General features: G+C 49.0%; 1 long non-coding RNA gene across 1 annotated transcript; it reads right to left on the bottom strand.

Annotated features, from left to right (window-relative positions):
- Positions 1 to 1125: 1125 nt before the first annotated feature.
- On the bottom strand, positions 1126 to 6826 carry LOC146425682 (uncharacterized). Its single transcript, XR_014846620.1, has 2 exons — positions 4376 to 6826; positions 1126 to 1692 (listed from the first exon to the last, which is right to left on the bottom strand). It is a non-coding gene; the product is annotated as an uncharacterized LOC146425682 (long non-coding RNA).
- Between the last annotated feature and the right edge of the window lie 992 nt (positions 6827 to 7818).

Below are 7818 nucleotides of genomic sequence, written 5' to 3'. Positions count from 1 at the left end.
TAAATATCAGAGTACAACAGTTATAGACATGTAGGGCTAAGGTACAGGGAGTGTTTGTGAAAGGTACAATGAAAAGGGAAAGGGTATAAAAATGTATAAAAAGGGTATAAATAGAAAAGACAAAAACCATCAGGCATCATTTCCCCCCTTTTTGGAGACTAACAAGACTTTACCTTTTCTAGTCTCTATACTACACTAACTACAGTACCAGTTTACATTACTAGCTATAGCAAAGATAATAACTACAATTACAACTATTATAAATGCTTCTTTTACCCAGGCCCAGTTTGGTAACCATGAAGTGAGGGTGTGGAAGATATAGTCAAAATTCAAGGTGTAATTTCTGGAACCCACTTCATATAGAATTTGAATCCCCTTCAAAATTTCTTCCAAACTATTCTAATTTTTAATGGCCAGTTAACACATCCATTTAGAGGTGGTAATTGGGTACAGATCCAGCCATTGCTCATATTAAGAGCACTGAATACATTTTGGATCACAGCATGGTGCAACTTTTGGCTGAGCCTTGAGTCCTGGTTACCAATTGGGCAAACAACAGACATGTAAAGAACAATTTAAACCACATCATCTTGATTTGCATTAGTCTCTGTTTTCGATGGTCTCGGGGCAGAAGCTTTCTTCACTCTGGAGTAGTGGATCCACAGTCTTTTCCCAGCAACCTTTCCCAGCAGTGAGGGTGGTCAGTAAAACTTGGAATGGTCCCTTCCACATAGCTTGGAAGGGGTCGCTGGTCCACCATTTGATGTAGACCCAGTTTCCAGGCTGAAATGGGTGAGCAGGGGTGTCCAATCCTATAGGTTTGGACAGCACGACAAATCTCTGGAGCTTCTTCAAAGTGGAGCTTAAAGCCATTAAGTATTTCTGTAAATCAATTTTTCCCCATGATGCCTGATGGTTTTTGTCCTTTCTCTTTATACTCTTTTGTCTCTGTTGAACTGCTAGCGGAGTGAAAAACCAAACAGAGTCCCAGGTGGCACAAATCTGAATTTATTAATTAATTTTAGAACTTATATAGACTTTCACAGGTCCTCTAGGTTGGGCCAATTCAAAACCTCCCCCTAGGCCGATTGGCTAGGCTTGAACCGCCTATCTTTCCAGAGACCATTTCAATAACATCCAAACTTTATCTTTATTTATAAAAACACAGGAAGAAGAAGAGAAAATTCCCATGGGAAGGAGTCTGTGCTACCACAGCTCCCCCTTTTTATTTAAGAACAGAAGGCATTGCTTGTGAGCCTCAGTGGATCAGCATGAAGGATCTGCTTGGTAGTGGCCAGTTACCAAACAGAGCCTAGTTGAAACTCGAGAAGGGGTCTGTCCGGCGGTGGCCAGCCACCAAACAGAGCCCAAACCAGATGCTGATTTAAGGTGGACAGAGAGACTCTTTGCAATACCCTGGATAGAGCATATATAAAACCTAATTCTACATACAAATCTATAATTCAATTAAAACATGCATTCAAAGTCCTTGCTTTCTGACTTGATAAAGTAAATTTCAGTCTCTGCTTGTGTAAGGACCGGCTTCCTGATGGTCAGTGTCTTGGTCATCATCAGAAGGATCACTTGGTTAGTGTTCTGCATTCTGGTTGTTATTTTGAGGTTGCTGGTTCTGTCTCTGGACCCGCAGGTCAGGGCGGACGCATCTTGCAGGCAGCCATCTTACCCCAGTATCTGTGGAGACGCAAGCATACCCCCGACCCCAAGCAATAAGCTCATGTGGGCCTTCCCAGGTGTTAGTAAGTAGGTTCCGTACCCATACCTTCACCTGGGGCAAACGCAACTCGCCTGACGACTGCAATGAGAGAAAATGGTTCAAAATCACAGGATTATTCAAATTCCGTGGCACTGTAAGGTGATTGATTGTATACAAAGCTTTCTCCAATCGACTCTGTGATGTTTCCCCATGCATTCCCCCTCTTTGCCTTTCCAAGACACGCTTCAGAGTACCATGAGCGTGTTCAACAATGGCTTGGCCAGTAGGAGAATGCGGAATACAGAATGTATGGTCTACACCCCATAGGTGTAAGAACTGCCACGTCTTCTGCGAGGCGTAGGCAGGACCATTATCGGTTTTCACAGTGGCTGGCATGCCCAGGACCAAGAAGGCTAATTTCCAATGGGCAATGGCATCACGACTTTTTTCTCCAGTATGAGCAGTTGCCCACATAGCTGAGGAGAAAGTGTCAATAGACACATGCACATACTTGACTCGGCCAAATTCAGGAATGTGTGTAACATCCGTCTGCCACAACTGCAAGACCTTTAGACCACTGGGCTTTACCCCCGGTGGCAGATGTGCAGCGAGTCCGTGAATATCAGCACAAGCGCTGACAATGTCACGAGCTTCAGTTGGCATCAACTGAAACTGCTTCTGCAGGGTATGTGCACTCTGATGAAAGAAATTGTGCAATGCCTTGGCTTGTGCAATTTTGTCAGGCTGAGGTGCCACCCATGCAGGGTTGGCTAGCATGTCAGTCCTGGCATTGCCTTCTGTTATAAAACCTGGTAATTTGGTGTGGCTTCGAATGTGCAGAATATAATATGGATGCACTTGAGACTGAATCGCCTTCCACAGGGTTCGCAATAGCGAAAACAGGGCCACATTATTGACTTCTTTTAGAAGTGAACAATCCAAACATTTGGTTATATCCGCTACATAAGCAGAGTCAGTGACCAAATTCAAAGGCACCTGAGAGAACCGCTGAAAAGCCATGGCAACTGCCTTCAATTCAACCCGCTGAGCAGAGCCTGACTCATGGCCTTTCAGCACCTGCCACTCAGATCCCTCCTTCCAGGTGACAATGGCCTTTCCTGTTTTCCCAGAACCGTCCGTGAAGATGGTGGGTCCGTGAACTGGCACCCGACTGTTCTTTGGCCGCAACATAAAACTGATTGAATTTGCCAGCTGCAGCAATTTGTGGCTTGGGCAGATGATAAGCAATCTGCCCTGAGAAACTTTGCAGTGCACTTTGCAAAGGAGCGCTATTAGCAAGGCTCCATTCAAAGCTGTCCCGTGATACCAGAACAACAATCGTTGCAGGATCTGCTGCCATCAATTGTAAACACTGATAACGGCATTCAGTTATGAGACAAGCAATCAATTCGAACAATGTGGGTGCTGTCTTTTTTGGCTGATGGGGCAAAAAGACACATTCCAGGATATGCAAAGGGTCATCCCATTGTTTGTTCCACTGGTCAATGATACCTGTAGGATGGAGGTCTGGAGCAGTAATGAAAACAGTGATATCAGTAGAGGGATCTACTCGATAAACCTGATGAGCAGAAACAGCTTGCTGCACCTCATTCAGCACCTGTCGCACTTCGGGAGTCATTTTCTGAGGTTAGTTTAGATCAGAGTCCAACTTTAAAATTTTAAAAAGCGGGGAAAGTTGTGCATTTGTTAGTCCCAAATTTGGACGTAGCAATTGATGATACCCAGCAATTTTTGGGCATCATTCAGAGTCTTAATAGAGTCTTAAAACTGCACCTCTTGATGCTGTATGGTTCGATCCAAAATTTTGACTCCCAAATATTTCCAAGGAGGCTGTTGTTGAACTTTCTCCAGAGCCACTTGCAACCCATAGGAATGCAAGGCATCGAGCAGTCAAGGCTGTAACCTCCACAACTCATCCTGGGTGGCTGCTGCCACCAGGATATCATCCATATAATGGTAGCAGAGTGCCTCGGGAAACTGCTCACAGATTCCAGACAAGGCCTGAGTGACATACCATTGACAGATAGTCGGGCTATTTTTCATGCCCTGAGGTAACACTTTCCATTGAAATCTCTTTACAGGCTCCGCATTATTAATTGCAGGCACAGTAAAGGCAAATTTTGGTCTGTCATTGGGTGCAAAGGGATTGTGAAAAAATAATCCTTCAAATCAATGATCAAGATTTCCCACCCTGTGGGAATCATTGTAGGTGAGGGCATGCCAGGCTGTATGCTCCCCATACTTTCCATCACTGCATTAACTTTTTGGAGATCTTGCAACAGTCTCCATTTCTCTGATTTTTTCTTAATTATGAAAACAGGGGTATTCCAGGGACTGGTAGAAGGCTCAATGTGTCCCTGTTGCAGTTGCTCCTGAACCAGCTGACAAAGGGCGCCTAATTTGTCTTTTGGCAGGGGCCACTGTGGTTCCCATATAGCTGTTTTGGTCAGCCATCACAGAGATAGTGTAGAATATAGTGCGCCCTTGCACACAGTGACCCCTATTAAAAATTTGTCATGATTCGCACCCCCCAGGCTGCCAACACGTCCTGTCCCCAGAGGTTAATTGGGGCTGGAGTGATATAAGGCCGAATTGAGGCCGTGTGTCCCTCTGGGTCCTTCACCAACACAGGTCGCTTACTCAGTCGTCTCTGTGTGGTTCCTCCCAGCCCCGCGATATTCAGTCCCGCAGGGGATAAAGGCCACGAAGGAGTCCATGAAGCGGAGGAACGGATTGTTGCATCAGCACCTGTATCAATCAAACCTCTGATCCGAATTCGGTCCGGACGCGCTTTCTGCATGATGAGGGTACATGTCATCTGTGGTGACTCATTAGAGATGGCAGCAGCCCAGTAGACCTGCGGAAGTCTCGGCAGTTCAGTGCTGTTACCTCCGCAAACTTGCTGGTCTACCCTGGGAACAGAAGACTCAAAAGGCAACAATTGAGCAATGTGAGTCTTTTCAGGGATGGTGATGGGGGGGTCTGATGTGGAAACCGTAGCGTGAATCTGGCCTGTAAAATCAACATCTATAACTTCTGGAATACCAAGGATCCCTTGGCGGGTGGCCTCAGGCCCTCCCACAAGCAGTGCACTGACTCCCTGATCTAGGGGTCCATGCACATCCAAGGGAACCCTGTGGGCATCGCCAGATTCTAGGACAACTGTTGCTGCGGTGTAGGCATTGACTCGGGCTGAGCCTTGGGTGCCTCCTCCACATTGACTGGATAGGCCTGCGTCACCACCCTGTTCTGGGGGAATGGTTGTGATGGGGGGCAAATCCCCCTTTTTGCACCCCTCTTCACGTTTCCTAACAGGGGTCGACCATCTGCATGGTACTTGGACCTGCAATATTCTGGACAGTGACCTGGCCTACCACACCTCCGGCACTGAGGAATCCCAGTTCCCGAATTTACTTTCTTCCCCGAATTTTCCTTCTGCTTTGATTTGACTCGTTTCTGTTTGTTCTCAGCTTTGGGCTGTTTTTGTTCGTGATCAGGGGGTTCCCGACCAGGGGACAGAAATGCAGCCAAGATGGATTTCCCTTTACTGTCTGCCTGCACCTTAGCACAAGCTTGTAGCATGTCTGTGACTGAAGGATCCCCTGGTAGGGCATTTATGATCCTTCTACACTCCTTGTTGGCATTGTCTCTTGCCAACTGCTTGCACAATATCTGTCTCAATGTATTATCTTCCACCTGCTTTTCCAAGGCTGCTGCTAGCTTCTCTACAAAGGTCAGGAAAAGCTCAGATTGCCCCTGATGCATTTTTGAATATCGTGTTTGTGGGGCGATCATCTCTATAGATTTTCCAATGGCTCCTACACCAAGCTGTTGAGCTTGCTCCAGTATCCAAGGATCCTAAGCAGCTTGGACATTGGGGTTAGTGAAATGTCCTCTACCCATAAGGACATCAACCCCAATCATGCGTCTAGGGTCCTCAGAAGGCAAGGACATATTGTTCTGTATCTCTTTTTCAGCCATCATTTTCCAATTGTTCTCAAAAACTCCGTATTGCACAGGGTGAAACAAGACTTGAGCCAAATATGTAATATCAAATGGAACAAGCAGATCACTATTTATCACTCTAATAATTTGCATAACATTTGGAGAAGAGATTCCCTGAGTCGTTACTTTTGTATAAAAGTCGTTTACAACCTTCCATACAATGACGTCATGCTTGCTCTTCTCATCTGAGTCTGGGGCAGGCACAAACACCGGAAAAGCCTGAGCGTCTCCTTGTAGGAAGCTAGCATCACCCTGACCTGCCGTAGCAGTTCCACAGCCCTCCCGTCGTCTTGGTATCCCTATTTGCTCTGTAAGTTCCCAGTGTCCTGCATCCAACGCGGTCTGCTTGACTGATTCCCAGAAATGCAGGGAGTCACGTGGGCGGAATATCCCCACGCTGTTTTGGTGTCTCCAGGGGTTGCTCAGAACCCAGTGCTTTTTTCTTTTCCCCACCAGCGTGAGCATTCGCCCAGAAGGGAGGAGCCCCTCCTCGTCACTGTCTGAATCATCAGTGTAAGGCTTGCTATCTGCGAGCCCTATCACAAAGGACGGTGACTGGCTGGACGCAGTGTCCACGCCAAAAACTGCGCAGAGAAAGGGTTGGGGGAGGGGCAAGAGGAGCGCGTCGATACTGGCGCATCATCAGGGGCGTTCGCCAAGTTTGCTGGCACAGCGTCAGTTAATATTGGATCAGCATACTGTGCCAAGGCTGCATCTGCCACTGAACCCGTCAGAGGGACCGGTACCTGTCTGTGTCCCGAATTTCCCCGCACCGCCGGCGCCATGTTGGCTGGTGTTGCAGCAGTGAGCCCGGACACCTTCCGGGGTCTCGGGACAGGGACTTCCACCCCAGTCCAGGCTGTGCGCTGGACGTTCCGCAAGCAGAACTCTGCCATTTCTCGGCAGATTCCGGCCACTTCAGCCAGTAAATCCCTCAAAAGCCGAGATGGAGGGGGCTTGTCTGGCAGAGGCTCAAAGTCCCACATATCTGAGTCACAGGAAGCCTTCCCCAGCATGGCTTCTGTGGAAATGTCAATCAAGTCTCCCAGAGTGGAAGCACTGCCCACCAGAGACTTCTCTTCCGGTCCCTGCATGGCCGGCCGGGCGGCCGTGACCGGCGGGGCGGCTGCGACCCCCAAGTCCACGGCTGTTCTGGACGGAACCGAGGTCTGTTGCTGTCCCACCCGCGCCAGCTTTTTCTGCACTCTCAATCCCTGCCCCCGAGGCAGCCCGTGCAGCTGCCGGGACCTCAGGCAGCAGTCCGTGGGGGGGGGGGAAGGACGGTACCATTTCGCGGAGGCAGAGGGGGAGAAAGGGCAGTGCCATTTCATGGAGGCGGGGAGGAAAGGGCAGTGCCATTTCGCGGAGGCGGGGGGGGGAAATCCTGCCGCCGCTGGCGTCTCGGAGCCAGCCCATCCCCCCCTCTTTCTTCAGCATCTCTGCCAGCTGCTCATTTGGGTGGATTTAACTATGTGTGGGAAGATCATTTGGAGAAATATATTTGCTCTTTTTGGCTACATCCACTGCTGACTGTGGAACCTCAGGGTCGGTCTGGGTCGGGGTGTCTCTCGTGCGGCACTCATCGACCGAAAGCAGGGAATCTAGACATAGAGCATCTAGCTTTGCAGTGTAAAATTCCTGTCCCCTTAACACGTCCCAGACCTCTCACCATGTTCGATACAGGTGGATGCAGCAGTGCAAAACCTGAGGGCAGCCCCCCCCTGCTGCGGGGGAGGGCTGCCCTAGAACCGGAACACGCAGGATGGTCATTCCATGGCCACGAGCGGTGGGGCTGGTCAGACACGGTTCTTGTAGAAGCGTTGCAGGTTTAGAAAGGCAGCTGTTTGGTTCCTGGTCTCCATGGTGTTTTTATTGAGGAAAACAGGGGAGGAGTGGGGAGACTGGGGAGGGGGAAGGGAAGGCGAGGGAGGGTACAGGTTCCATATGAGCCCAGAACCAAAGAGGCCCGTTCCAGATCTGGCTGGGGTTTTTATCTCTAGGGATGGGGGGCGGTCCTGACTCACATCCAGTCAGAAGGGGTCAGGGGGGCGGGGTCAGGGACAGGAAGGACACACATT

Source organism: Lichenostomus cassidix, chromosome W (assembly GCF_008360975.1).
Source record: "Lichenostomus cassidix isolate B80296 chromosome W, HeHo_3.0, whole genome shotgun sequence".
Taxonomy (NCBI): domain Eukaryota; kingdom Metazoa; phylum Chordata; class Aves; order Passeriformes; family Meliphagidae; genus Lichenostomus; species Lichenostomus cassidix.
Note: the sequence above shows the minus strand (reverse complement) of the source record. Positions and strands in the feature narration are given on the sequence as shown.